The sequence below is a fragment of the Nerophis lumbriciformis genome, linkage group LG24, assembly GCF_033978685.3.
Source record: "Nerophis lumbriciformis linkage group LG24, RoL_Nlum_v2.1, whole genome shotgun sequence".
Lineage (NCBI taxonomy): Eukaryota > Metazoa > Chordata > Actinopteri > Syngnathiformes > Syngnathidae > Nerophis > Nerophis lumbriciformis.
The window spans coordinates 4986393-5002756 of NC_084571.2; the positions used below are offsets into that span (position 1 = coordinate 4986393).

The window sequence follows — 16364 nt, forward strand, 5'->3', positions numbered from 1 at the left end:
AATTAAACGCCTTTCTATTATTCGCTCTCGGAGCGATGACGTCACAACGTGACGTCACATCGGGAAGCAATCCGCCATTTTCTCAAACACATCACAAACACCTAGTCAAATCACCTCTGTTATTTTCCGTTTTTTCGACTGTTTTCCGTACCTTGGAGACATCCTGCCTCGTCGGTGTGTTGTCGGAGGGTGTAACGACACGAACAGGGACGGATTCAAGTTGCACCAGTGGCCCAAAGATGCGAAAGTGGCAAGAAATTGTACGTTTGCTCCGCACACTTTACCGACGAAAGCTATGCTACGACAGAGATGGCAAAAATGTGTGGATATCCTGCGACACTCAAAGCAGATGCATTTCCAACGATAAAGTCAAAGAAATCTGCCGCCAGACCCCCATTGAATCTACTGGAGTGTGTGAGCAATTCAGGGACAAAGGACCTCGGTAGCACGGCAAGCAATGGCGGCAGTTTGTTCCCGCAGACGAGCGAGCTAAACCCCCTGGATGTCTTGGCTCACACCGTCCCTTATGCCACCGAAGATGATCAAGAGAAGAATATCGACCCTAGCTTCCCTGGCCTGCTGACATGAGGGTATGTCTACAGAATATATTAATTGATGAAAATTGGGCTGTCTGCACTCTCAAAGTGCATGTTGTTGCCAAATGTATTTCATATGCTGTAAACCTAGTTCATAGTTGTTAGTTTCCTTTAATGCCAAACAAACACATACCAATCGTTGGTTAGAAGGCGATCGCCGAATTCATCCTCGCTTTCTCCCGTGTCGCTGGCTGTCGTGTCGTTTTCGTCGGTTTCGCTTCCATACGGTTCAAACCGATATGGTTCAATAGCTTCAGTTTCTTCTTCAATTTCATTTTCGCTACCTGCCTCCACACTACAACCATCCGTTTCAATACATGCGTAATCGGTTGAATCGCTTAAGCCGCTGAAATCCGAGTCTGAATCCGAGCTAATGTCGCTATAGCTTGCTGTTCTATGCGCCATGTTTGTTTGTGTTGGCATCACTATGTGACGTCACAGGAAAATGGACGGGTGTATATAACGATGGTTAAAATCAGGCACTTTGAAGCTTTTTTTAGGGATATTGCGTGATGGGTAAAATTTTGAAAAAAACTTTGAAAAATAAAATAAGCCACTGGGAACTGATTTTTAATGGTTTTAATCCTTCTGAAATTGTGATAATGTTCCCCTTTAAAGGAAACTAAATGACCTCAAGTATACCTACAAACGAGGCATAATGATGCAATATGTACATATAGCTAGCCTAAATAGCATGTTAGCATCGATTAGCTTGCAGTCATGCAGTGACCAAATATGTCTGATTAGCACTCCACACAAGTCAATAACATCGACAAAACTCACCTTTGTGCATTCATGCACAACGTTAAAAGTTTGGTGGACAAAATGAGACAGAAAAAGAAGTGGCATAAAACACGTCCTAGAAAGTCGGAGAAAGTTATACATGTAAACAAACTACGGTGAGTTCAAGGACCGCCAAAATTAGTAGGACAAAACGGCGCTCGCCAAATACTCGAATCAGTGAGGCATGTTTAATATAAACAGTGTGTTTTATAACAATTAGGGAGGTTTGCGTCATGTTTGTCCTCCTACGGAAACCATATTAAAACAAACAAAAAAAAATGTTCCTCATCTTTTTCCATTTTTCATACATGTTTGAAAAAGCTCAAGAGAGCCACTAGGGCGGCGCTAAAGAGCCGCGGGTTTCCGACCCCTGGTTTAGACCGCCGTGAGACAGGTTAGTTTCTAGTGAAAAGCGGAAATGATCTGAGATATTTGAAAGGGTTTTTTCCACACTTATGTTGACTTTCCTCAGTGAATAAAGTTAGGCCTTGTGCGTATTTGTGGAGGCGTGGGGTTGGACGTGGAACTAATGTTGCGACCAGAAACGCACGCTCCATCATGGCGCCGTGCCCGCCTGCAGGCGACGTCTTCGGGGGGGAAAGCAAACGACTTCTCCCGCCGTTACATAACCACCGAGCGTTGGCGCCGGGCCCAAACCCGAGGCGGGCCACAACATCCCCCCCCACCCTTTACCCCCCTTCTGCCATCTAATCACTTTGTCTGATAACTTTGACGAGATTCCCTCCTGATGGATGCCGTATGTCACAGAGACGGACATCTCGCTGACATTCCAATTACATTTTCTCGCCGCCTGATCAACAAATCAAATTAGGTTCTCTCCAGGAACGCCATCGCAGCCGCCAGGGACGCCTTTTTCGGGGGGGACGGGACGCAAAACACGAGAGACCTCGTTATCATGCCTGCATGTGGAGCATTGGAACTAGAGATGCGCGGTTTGCGGACACAACCGCGGAGTCCGCGGATTATCCGCGGATCGGGCGGATGAAATTAAAAAAAATAAGATTTTATCCGCTCGCGGGTCGGGTCGGGCGGATTAATTAGATATTTTTTTTATTTTATTTTATTTTATTTTTTTTGCGGGTGGCAGTTAAACCAATTGGGAAATATATATACATAGTTAAATGTTGTTACCCACATACGAAAAACGAGCAGGCACCTGCTGCATATGCCACAACAGAAGAAAAAAAAAGAAAAGAGATGGACACTTTTACGGAGGGAGAAGGGACGCCTCGCCGGGGTCCGGGACCGAGGCCCCTTCCCCCGAGAGGGCCCCACCGGGAGCCGTAACTGAGGCGATCCGCGAGAAGGGCCTGACGCACGTCCAGGGTCACTACCGCGCCCACCGCACCGACACCCCGCCTCGTCCGCTTTCGCCGCGGCCGGCGTCACGCGCAGCAGGTAAGCAGCTTACCTGCCCGCCACCCCCGTGGCCGGGGGCTCGTAACATGGGTCACTCCGCGCGCTCCGCCCGCGCAGCTTACCTGCTTGCCACCCCTGTTGCCGGGGGCGCGTAAAAGGGGTCACTCCGCGCTCAGTGCGCTCACGAAAGGGGTGGGGCTCACCCTGGTTGATATAGAGAGCAGGACAGTGGCCATGGAATTTCATTTAAGGTTTGTGATTGTAGCTGAGATAGGCTCCAGCGCCCCCCGCGACCCCAAAGGGAATAAGCGGTAGAAAATGGATGGATGGATGGATAAACCATCAAACTCATTCGTTAAAAGGACTCTATAGTAATATAAAGCGAATTTTTCTGGACATTATCATGCAAGAAAAGTTTATTTTTGGGATCGCGATCACCGCGTAATGATTTTTAAAGGTTGCATTACATTATTAACTGTCCCATGTGATCAGCCAGTGCAATTGGAAGTCCATGCTCAATTATTGCCTCCGTAAATAAAACTTCGGCATTTATCACATCCAAAGAATCTGTTTGGGCGACGAAAAACGTTGAAAGTTTTCCACTTGTATCGCTAGCAACGGCATTAGACTTGTGTTTTTTTGTCCCAACGTGGTCTTTTACATCGCTAATTCCTCCGTGTCCGATCGAAAAATCTTGTCTGCACAAGGTGCAATTCGCGTAGTTTTCACCCTTTTTTTTTTTTTTTTAATTAATATTAGATATATAACAACGGGCGGATGGCGGGCGGGTGCAGTTCTGATCAAACGTTACATCGGGTGGATGGCGGATGGTTGACGACTTTCTGACGCGGTTGCGGATGAGATAAATTGCCTATCCGCGCATCTCTAATTGGAACATCACAACTCCAACAAGTCTGGGGGAGGGGGGGCCTCTTCCTCCACGTGAGGGGCCGCCATCACATCTCCAGGGACCCCTGCAGGGGTATTAGAGGTGTTATTAACTAATCACATGACTAATAGCACTGAGGAGATCATATAGGAGGAGCATGTCCCCTCTGGGCTGGGAGGCCATCACACACACACACACACACACACACACACACACACACACACACACACACCCCTCGCATAGATCAGCGTGTCTTTAGCGGAGGAGAGGGAGGCAGTGAATTAGTATTCCGAGCACAGGGAGGGAAGCTGAGAGCGAGCATCCAGGAGAGGGAGACAAGGAGGGAGGAGAGAGGAAGGAAGGAAATAGGGAAGGGAGTGAGGGAGCTGCGATCGAGAGAGCACACAAGGAGGGCAGAAACATTAGCGGAGACAGCAAACAGGAGGGCCGCCATCATTTGTGTCTCCGTGAGCGCGCCACACCGCATCTCTATGGAGGCAGAGGCGCGTGCGTGAGGAGGAGGAGGAGGAGGGGGGGTGGGAAGTAGATGGGGGCGCGCGGGATGCTCCTTTATTCCTTCTAGGACGTCTAGGACGGGGAGAGCAGAACCGGAACCAGGACCTTGCCAATAAGCGGGAGGATTTCTGCACGGCGTCCAAGGTAAGAAGACTCTCACCTCTTTTTTTTGTGTGTGTGTGTGTGTTTGTTTTCCTGCGCGTCGTGTGCACGGTGCAAATTCACGCGGCGTTTCTGTGTGTGTGCGCGCGCTGGCTGGCTGGCATGAATGTTTTAACGCGTGGCGTCCATATTGCTGTGCGCGTGCACTCTGCCCACGATGATGATGATGATGACAACTTTTGCTTATCGGACGTAACGACCGACAGACATGGCCCCCCTCCCCCCATTTGCCTTGCACCCCTCACGACCACGCCCCTTTACCCTAATTCACGCAGAAACACCTCAGGAGATCCCACTCGAGCTCCTCTGCGAGAACATGGCAGATCCACGCAGGCGAGAGCGCTCGGCGTTATTTACGTCCGGCGGCGGCTATTACGGGACCCGTTAAACGGAGGCGAGCAGCGGGCCGAGAGCCGGCAGGGCGATTACGTCCGGTCGGCAGACATTAATATTGTCCCAAAAAAAAAAAAAAAAAAAAAAAAGAACCGGCGAGAAGACGCCGTTGACGCCACCTTTCTACCCGCCAGGCTGCGGCCTAAAACGGAGTAAGTGACCTCTACGCCTGTCAGTCAAGTTAAGACACGTGAAACGTGCTTTCAGAATAAAAGATGACTGGCAGACAGAAGCAGTAGAAAGCAGATCAGGCGTAACCAGTGGATTAGCATCCTTGGCCGTAAACAAATGATCCACATCAACAACAACAGCGAGCAGACATTGTTTTAGTAATCTTATGTCTTATGTGGTTCATCTCCGTTTCCAATAATCGCTCATTTATAATAATCCTTCATAAATGTTACGTTTGACATGAGGGTATGTCTACAGAATATATTAATTGATGAAAATTGGGCTGTCTGCACTCTCAAAGTGCATGTTGTTGCCAAATGTATTTCATATGCTGTAAACCTAGTTCATAGTTGTTAGTTTCCTTTAATGCCAAACAAACACATACCAATCGTTGGTTAGAAGGCGATCGCCGAATTCGTCCTCGCTTTCTCCCGTGTCGCTGGCTGTCGTGTCGTTTTCGTCGGTTTCGCTTACATACGGTTCAAACCGATATGGCTCAATAGCTTCAGTTTCTTCTTAAATAATAAATGATAAATGGGTTGTACTTGTATAGCGCTTTTCTACCTTCAAGGTACTCAAAGCGCTTTGACACTACTTCCACATTTACCCATTCACACACACATTCACACACTGATGGAGGGAGCTGCCATGCAAGGCGCTAACCAGCACCCATCAGGAGCAAGGGTGAAGTGTCTTGCTCAGGACACAACGGACATGACGAAGTTGGTACTAGGTGGGGATTGAACCAGGGACCCTCGGGTCGCGTATGGCCACTCTTCCACTGCGCCACGCCGTCCCTTCTTCAATTTCATTTTCGCTACCTGCCTCCACACTACAACCATCCGTTTCAATACATGCGTAATCGGTTGAATCGCTTAAGCCGCTGAAATCCGAGTCTGAATCCGAGCTAATGTCGCTATAGCTTGCTGTTCTATGCGCCATGTTTGTTTGTGTTGGCATCACTGTGTGACGTCACAGGAAAATGGACGGGTGTATATAACGATGGTTAAAATCAGGCACTTTGAAGCTTTTTTTAGGGATATTGCGTGATGGGTAAAATTTTTTTAAAAACTTCGAAAAATAAAATAAGCCACTGGGAACTGATTTTTAATGGTTTTAATCCTTCTGAAATTGTGATAATGTTCCCCTTTAAAGGAAACTAAATGACCTCAAGTATACCTACAAACGAGGCATAATGATGCAATATGTACATATAGCTAGCCTTTTGATTACTTTGTTATTATAATATCAACCAGGAAGGAATTCATTCGACAGCGGGCTTTCCCCCCTAAAATGTCTGATTCCAAGGCAGCTTTTTCATAAAGTTGCGACTTATTTTTTTCTTCGAATCCATGGAATCGACTTTTATGAATTTGCTATCAATATTTTAAGTGTTCCTTGTGACCTTGACCTCAAAAAGCACATGGAAAATAAATACTGTATTGACGTTTTACTCGTTTTACACCACACGCATTTAAAAGTAGACAATAGGGTTGTACGCTATACAGGTACTAGTAAAGTACCGCAGTACTATCCATCCATCCATCCATCCATTTTCTACCGCTTATTCCCTTCGGGGTCGCGGGGGGCGCTGGAGCCTATCTCAGCTACAATCGGCATGTTCTCCCCGTGACTGCGTGGGTTCCCTCCGGGTACTCCGGCTTCCTCCCACCTCCAAAGACATGCACCTGGGGATAGGTTGATTGGCAACACTAAATTGGCCCTAGTGTGTGAATGTTGTCTGTCTATCTGTGTTGGCCCTGCGATGAGGTGGCGACTTGTCCAGGGTGTACCCCGCCTAACGAATTAAAAACGGGGCTATACTGCTTTTGAAAAATACCGGTAATTTTTTAAAAAAAATATCCAGACACGTCGCTGCAATGTGGAAAAAAACAATAAAAAATTATTCAAACATAACTCCTAAATCAAACAAACAATATGTCTAATAATGCCCGAAATAATGTATCTTTGTGAGTTTTACTAGAAAAATGTGCTTTTGTAAGGTTTGCAAACACAAACATTTGTTTTCTTACTCAATATGACAGTATAACTGTCATACTAAATATGAAAGTTATATAAGCATAACTCCAAAACCAAACATGCACTATGTCTAATAATGCCTGTATCAATGCATCTTTGTGAGTTTTATTAGAATCAGGTGCCTTTGTAAGGTTTGCAAATACAAAAATTTTTTTTTTTTACTTAATATGAAAGTATAACTGTCACACTCAATATGACATTTGTTTTTTTTACTCAATATGACATTTGTTTTTTACTCAATATGACAGTAATGTTCCTAGAATCCTAAAATATCTTAGGATTCTAAGAACAATGATGTTATATTAAGTAAAAAAAAAACAAATTTTTGTGTTTGCAAACCTTACAAAAGCACATGTTTCTAGTAAAATTCACAAATATACATTAATATAGGCATTATTAGATATCTTGTATGTTTGGTTTTGTCATGATCCGTGGTCTGGATCATGTTTTGTTTAGTTATGTTCTGTTAGTTTTGGACTTCTTTAGTTCCCGTTTAGGCCTCCTTGTTTGCTTTTGTCACCGTGGCGACTTATTGTGTTCACCTGTCTCTGATTAGTGCTCGCCCGCTCACCTGCTTCCCAAACACTAATCAGAGGCATTATTTAAGTTGCCTTTGCCAGTCAGTCGGCCTGGCTTCATTGTTTACGTCACGTTCTGACCAAGTAAGTGTTCATGTTCTATGCCATAGCTTCTGCTAACTAGTAGTTTCATGTGTTTTAGGCACGCTTGCCTTTTTTGTTGTTGTGTTGTTTGTGTTTTTGGTAGTTGAGTGATTTATGTTAATAAATCCAATCCTACCTTTACGCCTTCGTCCGGAGCCGTCTTTGCATCTTGAAAGAACAACCGCGCAGCAAGCTGCGACCCCCCCCCCCCATCGTGACAGGTTTAGGAGTTATGCTTGGGTAATTTTTTTTATTGCTTTTTTCGCATTATCTCAGGATTCTAAGAACATTATTGTCATATTGAGTAAAAACATTTTTTTCTTTTTGCAAAAAAAAGCACGTTTCTAGTAAAACTCTCAAAGATACATTAATATAGGCGTTATTAGACATCTTGTATGTTTGGTTTAGGAGTTATGCTTGAATAATTGTTTTGTTGCTTTTCTCGCATTATCTCAGGATTCTAAGAACATTATTGTCATATTGAGTAAAAACCTTTTTTTTCTTTTTGCAAATCTTACAAAAGCACATGTTTCTAGTAAAACTCTCAAAGATACATTAATACAGGCATTATTAGACATATGGTATGTTTGGTTTAGGAGTTATGCTTGAATCCTTTTTTTTTTATTGCTTTTTTCGCAATGCTGTCGTTACGACGTGACATTGCTGGCGAAACGAGCTGAGGCGCATGTTCGGCAACGCACACAAAAACAATGTGGAGATATAAAAGGAAGAATGGACGCATTTTGGCTTAAAAACTAACTGTAAAGTTGAAGCTATAAACAGCACCTCTTGCTCTTGTTAGCCGTTAGCTAGCTGGCAGCTAACGTCGGTAGTGTTTTAGCTACTTCAAAATTACTAATCCTTGCCTCCATGGTGACAAATAAACGTTTCTTACAAGTAACATCCCTGCAGGATGAGGAATAGCTAAATATGCTTCACTGCACACTATAGGAGGATGCAATAGCTACTAACTGCTAACAGCAAGCTAGCGCTCCTGAATGTAAACAAATGCCATGGATGGGTCTACACAGACATCGACCGTAACAATCCAGAGTACATAGTCGATACTAAAATGATTACGTCAATGTTTTATGTCAGTCTTTTTCTTTTTTATTGTTTATAAAGCTATGAAATACGTCCCTGGACACAGGAGAACTTTAACTATGACCAATGTATGACCCTTGTTGCGTCGACCAGCTCTTTCTCCCAGGGAATCTAAGTTACTGGTCAATCCCAAGTTCTTTCGATGACATATATGCTGAGTAAGAAGGACATCAAGACAGAATAGGAATATTATCAAGTTTTACTGAAATTTCAGGAGATCAGCCCACACCAATACATTCATATCGGCTACTAGAGTTGATCTCCCACTCAAACGGAAGAGCCAACTCCTTACACACAAAGAAAGCCCCCACCTCTCCCTCTCGCAACACTGATAAGGCAAGAAAGAGGGGTTGTATTCACATTCCAATGTCTAAGACAATAAACAGACCTATGAAGACAGAGAGAAACTGGTAGAATATACAAAGGAAAAGTACTAGTTGATCTAAACATGGCTATGAATAAAGAAATAACTCTTAAACATATATGCATTCTCCACACCCTGTAACAACTTGGTATTGGATTGATACCAACATTTGTAGTATCATCCAAAACGTATTATGTAAAGTATCCAACAATAGAAGAATAAGTGATTACTATATTTTAACAGACGTGTAGATGGAACGTGTTAAAACAGAATGTAAGCAGATAAATGAAGAAGTAGATTAATAATCAATTTTCCACCGCTTGTCCCCCATAATTTTGACAAAATAATACAGTGAGAAATGACACAATATGTTACTGCATATGTAAAATTAGGAGCCTTTTTAAGCTGTATGCTTACTTACTGCTATAAGAGAAGTTGTCTGGTATATTTACTATCTTATTAATGCCAAAATTAGTATTTGATTGCAATGAGAAACTATGTTTAATGTATCATAAGCTTCTCTGTTAAAATAAAGCCAACAATGAAATGTTTTTGTGGTACCCTTTATTTTGAAAAGTATCGACATACATTTTGGTGCTGGTACAATAATATTGGTATCGGGACAACCCTAGTAGACTCTGGCAGTAAAAGTACATACTCAGAGCTCGGATTGGGTACCAAAACCAGTACTTTTTACAGTACTGCCGGGCACCGATTCACATAAAGGGATGAAAAAGCACTTCGGCATTTGGTGATCACTCCAGCAGCACTGAGAGCGGTCTCAGCCAAACTACCTCTAGGTAATGTTGCAATTTTCAATGCCAACAAAGAAACTGACTCAAAAAACGCTTCAACGTAAGTAAAGTAAGAATCCACTTTCCTAAAAATGCACTAGCTTTAATGCTAATATACATTGGCTTTGCTATTGACATGCTACTTAATAGTATCAGTGATTTTACATGGCGATTTTACTACTTACAAATTTGTTAATGAAAACTACAACTAAAATGCACGTTAGAATCAAACATCAATTGTGTGTAATAAGTACAATACTTAAAAGTATTAATACTTTTTAGGGCGCAACAAAAGAGTATATTCAGCAAAGACTGAACTGACTAGCCAACACACGATAATCTATACACTACTGACTTGCAATGTAAATGTGATAATAAAACAAGACAACTGGACGGCAGTTATTATAATCAGCTCACTTTTAACTGTCGCAATGAAAATGATTTTCTTATCAAAAACAATTATTTATTAACACACACAAAAATAATGAAAATCTGTACTGTTGAGTACATGTATTGATTCCCAGGCGCCGGGAACTGGTAGCCTATCGTTTCAAATGTGAACGGTACCCAGAGCTCATTGTCAAATTACTATTCGGGGACGGCGTGGCGCGGTTGGGAGAGTGGCCGTGCCAGCGACCTGAGGGTTCCTGGTTCAATCCCCACCTTCTACTGTCCGTTGTGTTCTTGAGCAAGACACTTCACCCTTGCTCCTGATGGGTCATGGTTAGGGCCTTGCATGGCAGCTCCCGCCATCAGTGTGTGAATGTGTGTGTGAATGGGTGAATGTGGAAATAGTGTCAAAGCGCTTTGAGTACCTTGAAGGTAGAAAAGAGCTATGCAAGTATAACCCATTTACCCCTTACTGTACTGTTTTATTTAATTAAAACTAATACTAGTAATAATTATAATTACAGACAGAAAAACAAAGTCTTCTTGTCAATCTTAACCATTGGTTTATGTCCCCGTACGTTAAGGGCATTTGTGCACTATTGAGAGCAATCTAGCTATTTTTAGGGCGGTGTGGCTCAAAAGGTAGAGCGGTGGTACGGGTGCAACAGTTTTACTCAGCCTATCTCAAGGCAGCTGTGGCTACAAGTGTAGCTTACCAACATCATGAATGGGGAGTAAATAAATGATGGCTTCTGAGTTGTCACTGTAAATAAATCAAACGTATTATTATTATTATTAGAATTTTTTGTTGGTAAATGAGAGCCGATGAGAGATTATCATCACACTTCAACATCTCAAACATATAAATGCTGCCTCTTTGCTAGGTTTGCATTGCAAAATAAAACCTGTTCTCAAATTCCTTTCCCTGGATAAATAAATGTGTATTAAATATATCAAAAGGACAAGCGGTAGAAAATGGATGAATGGAAGACATGTAAACTTGGAAGTAAATGTTTATATACTTCATCACCCAGTTATCTCATGGTGAGCTCGGATTTCCTACTTGGAGTTGGCTTCAAACATGTCTGCTCAGAATGTAAACAATATAAGCTTCTGTATTATATGTTATTAGCTCTTCTGACAATTTTAGTTGCACTGAATCAGCTATCTACAATGTATTGTTGGACGTGTAAATATTATGTTACTGTTACTGTAACTTTCTCGCCCCTCTTAAATTGAAATATGATTGAGAATCTAAAATGTACTTATCAGTAAAAAAACACTCTATGAGTTGTTGGCACCCAGCCGAAGATAGTTTTCTCACGCCTCCCTGACACCTTATGTCCACCCTACTATATAAGAAGTACCGATCTAATGATTCTAAAACTTTAAAAGATATCTGTAGTACATCTATTGTTCCTGTTGATAATTTGAACAGTGCTGCCACCTAGCTAGAGGCATGTGTATCGTTCAAGAATGAAAAACAACGCTATATGAGAAGTACAGCTGTAGTGTAAATTAAACATTTTCATGTGTTTTATACGTTCTGCATGGCAAGCAATAGCATCTGTGTTTCCTCTTCATCCACCGTGTTTGAAGGTTTAAGTAAATATAAGTTGTTCATATTTAGATAAGGCAGGGGTCGGCAACCCAAAATGTTCAAAGAGTCATATTGGACCAAAAATACAAAAATCAAATCTGTCTGGAGCCGCAAAAAAATATAAGCCTTACATAAGTCTTATAATGAAGGCAACACATGACGTAAGTGTCTCAGAGGGTGAGATAACTCCTGGAAATTACTGGCTCAGAATGGCCAAAGGTATAAAAGATGTGTGTGTCCAAGTTAAAGGAAATGGCAGGCTGTCTTCTTCAAATGGATTTATCACAGATTAACGGTTACTGTGGTCTTGAACAACATGGCACACAAGGAACTATCACAAATGCAGCCAATATTACATACAGATATGTCATGAGACATGCAAATATAACAAAAGGAAATTAAATTAGCTCAAATATACCAACAAACGAGGTTTAATGATGCAATATATACATACAGCTAGCCTAAATAGCATGTTAGCATCGATTGCAGTCATGCACTGACCAAATTTTGCTGATTAGCACTCCGAGTCAATAACATCAACAAAGCTCACCTTTGTGCATTCACGCACAGCATAAAACCTTTGGTGGACAAAATTAGTGCCTAAATTAGTAGGACCAAACGGTACTTGCCAAATAAATAATAAATGGGTTATACTTGTATAGCGCTTTTCTACCTTCAAGGTACTCAAAGCGCTTTGACAGTATTACCACATTCACCCATTCACACACACATTCACACACTGATGGCGGGAGCTGCCATGCAAGGCGCTAACCAGCAGCCATCAGGAGCAAGGGGTGAAGTGTCTTGCCCAAGGACACAACGGACGTGACTAGGATGGTAGAAGGTGGGGATTGAACCCCAGTAACCAGCAACACTCCGATTGCTGGCACGGCCACTCTACCAACTTCGCCACGCCGTCATACCCTCTTCAGTTTGTTTAATACAAACAGTGGGATTTCTAACAATTAGGAAGGTTTGTACAGAAAACATATTAAAACCCATCCATTTATCCATCCATTTTCTACCGCTTGTCTCTCATATCCCAGCTGCACTCGGGCGGCAGGCGGGGTTTGGGGGCGGGGTTTGGGGGCGGGGTTGAGGTGCAGGCAGCATACCCCTTCCCCTTCGAGCTGTCCTGGATGAAATGAAATTCTTTTTTCCAATCATTTTGGAACTTGCAAGCGTATTTCTTCTTCTTACTCTTCGTCGCCATGTCTCTTCTTCGTTCTTCTGCTTCGTGTCCTCCTTGTTGTGTGTGCAGTTGTGCACTGAGCTCCAAAAGCCGTAGATGTTATTGTAGCGTCCCGGAAGAGTTAGTGCTGCAAGGGGTTCTGAGTATTTGTTCTGTTGTGTTACGGTGCGGATGTTCTCCCGAAATGTGTTTGTCATTCTTGTTTGGTGTGGGTTGACAGTGTGGCGCATATTAGTAACAGTGTTAAAGTTGTTTATACAGCCACCGTCAGCGTGACATGTATGGCTGTTAACCATACTTGCTTTGCATTCACTTGTTCACTAATTTACTAACATGCATCAAGCACCAAAATATAATACCCTCTTATGTATACCTGCTAGCATGGTAATGTTAGCATACTGACTCTGGTGTATACCTAAAAACATTGCCAAAAGAGCTAACCTACTAAGGTTAGCATGCTAACAGGTAGCATTTGTCAAGTAACTAAATTTTTGACACTGAGATGTATACCTGCAAAATTTGCAACATAAAAATCTGTCAATCCAATATAAGAATGCTAACAATTGTGCCGCGGACCGTTAAGAAATTAGCTAAGGGTCGCACTTTGGACCACCTTGAGTTAGTGCAGGTGTCGGCAACCCGCGGCTCCGGAGCCGCATGCGGCTCTTTGATCACTCTGACGCGGCTCAGCTGCATACTTGCCGACCCCCTCGATTTTCCCGGGAGACTTCCGGATTTCAGTGCCTCTCGCAGAAATCTCCCGGGATTGATATTCTCCGATTTTCACCTTTACAATAATAATAAGGGTGTACCATGATGGTACAGCATTTAGCGCCCTCTACAATCTGTATAAACAGCGTGCCAGCCCAGCCTCTTGTTATATGAATCTTCTGCTCGTACACGTAAGTGACAGCAAGGCATACTTGGTCAACAGCCACACAGGTTACACTGACGGTGGCCATATAAAACAACTTTAACACTCTTACTAATAACGCGCCACACTTTGAACCAAAACCAAACAAGAATGACAAACACATTTCGGGAGAACATCTGCACCTTAACACAACATAAACACAACAGAACAAATACCCAGAATCCCATGCAGCCCTGATTTCTTCTGATTCCTGATACTTGCTTTGCATTCACTTGTGTGTGTGCTTCAAATTAACGTTATCATTAAACTAGTTAAAAGATCATACAACGTGTCAGTGTTTCTTGACATCTTTGAGTAAAGACCATTGTTTAACCCGTCCGACGCTACATTATTATGTGACTGGGCCGGCACGCTGTTTATATGGAGGAAAAGCGGACGCCTGGACAGCAAGCGGCTGTAAGGGGTGAAGGTTTCAGGTGAGAGAGGACGCTAAAGGCAGTGCCTTTAAGGCACGCCTCCAATATTGTTGTCCGGGTGGAAATCGGGAGAATTCGGGAGAATGGTTGCTCCGGGAGATTTTCGGGAGGGGCATTGAAATTCGTGAGTCTCCCGGGTAAATCGGGAGGGTTGTAAAGTATGCTCATTACTCTAGGTGTCTCCTAGCCGCTCAGGCAAATCATATTGTCTAAAAATGCATTTTCCCATCGATAACGTGACATCATCGCGTTCGGAATATATATATATATATATATATATATATATATATATATATATATATATATATATATATATATATGTCTTAATAAGGTTATCCAAAAAATAGTGCTCGATACCGTAGTAGAGCGCAATATATGTATGTGTGGGGGAAAAAAAATCACAAGACTATTTCATCTCTACAGGCCTGTTTCATGAGGGGGGTACCCTCAATCGTCAGGAGATTTTAATGGGAGCATTCGCATGCTTACAAACATCAGTTGTCTACCAATCTAAGGTAATACGCAAGGACATTAACACATCCGACACATATGTAGGATTAACCGAGGGTGAATTCAAAACCAGATGGAACAACCACAAGGCTTCTTTCAGGAACAAAAACCTGCGAAATACCACAGAACTCAGCAAACACATTTGGGACCTCAAAGACAATAATGTTGAATATTCAATAACATGGCAAATTCTTGCATCCAGCACACCTTACAATAGTGGTAATAAAAGATGCAACCTATGCTTGAAAGAGAAACTGTTTATTATCTACCGTCCAGACCTGTCATCCCTCAACAAGCGCAGCGAAATTGTAACAACATGCCGCCATAGACGGAAACACCTCCTAGGTAACACATGAACCAATCACCACGCCCCTAGGCCAGCCTGTACCCACCCACTCTGTGCCCTATATAAACCATGGTATGCGAATGCTCCCATTAAAATCTCCTGACGATTGAGGGTACCCCCCTCATGAAACAGGCCTGTAGAGATGAAATAGTCTTGTGATTTTTTTTCCCCACACATACATATATATATATATATATATATATATATATATATATATATATATATATATATATATATATTTACACAATACACACACACACACACATTGTGTGTGTACCGTATTTTTCGGACTATAAGTCGCAGTTTTTTTCATAGTTTGGCCGGGCTCCAGTGCAACTTATATATGTTTTTTTTCCTTCTTTATTATGCATTTTCGGCAGGTGCGACTTATACTCCGGTGCGACTTATACTCCGAAAAATACGGTATATAATATATATATATATGTGTGTGTGTGTGTGTGTGTTTATTAGGGGTGTAACGGTACACAAAAATTTCGGTTCGGTACATTCCTCGGTTTAGAGGTCACGGTTCGGTTCATTTTCGGTACAGTAAGAAAACAACAAAATATACATTTTTTGGTTATTTATTTACCAAATTTGTAAACAATGGCATAACATAAATATATACACACAGGGTCCATTGCCAGGGTTAATGTGGTCAACATATATAAAATAAAAACTAAATAAGATAAGGCTCAGAATGGTTTCTTAACAAAACATTTCTACATATAAAGTGCTTTTTTTGATTGATTGATTGAGACTTGTATTAGTAGATTGCACAGTACAGTACATATTCCGTACAATTGACCACAAAATGGTAACACCCCAATACGTTTTTCAACTCGTTTAAGTCGGGGTCCATGTTAATCAATATTAAACTGCCTCAAGTTGTTGCTCAGATTAAATAAAATGACAACACTTTTCTTCTACATATAAAAAGTGCAACATTAAATAGTTTCAAGTCAACTCAGCCTCAGATTAACTTTTCTTTTCCCCACCCAGCCTGGCTAACTTGGCAGTAAGAGGATATATCAATCAATCAATCAATCAATCTTTATTTATATAGCCCTAAATCACAAGTGTCTCAAAGGGCTGCACAAGCCACAACGACATCCTCGGTAC

General features: G+C 42.2%; 1 protein-coding gene across 1 annotated transcript in view; it reads left to right on the top strand.

Annotated features, from left to right (window-relative positions):
• Window positions 1-4194: 4194 nt before the first annotated feature.
• The window catches only part of syt3 (synaptotagmin III), a 170069-nt gene continuing 157899 nt past the window's right edge, over window positions 4195-16364 (top strand). Inside the window, exon 1 of the mRNA XM_061981388.1 lies at window positions 4195-4308. The gene's annotated coding sequence lies outside the window, so the exon portion shown is untranslated. The remainder of the gene's footprint in view (window positions 4309-16364) is intronic.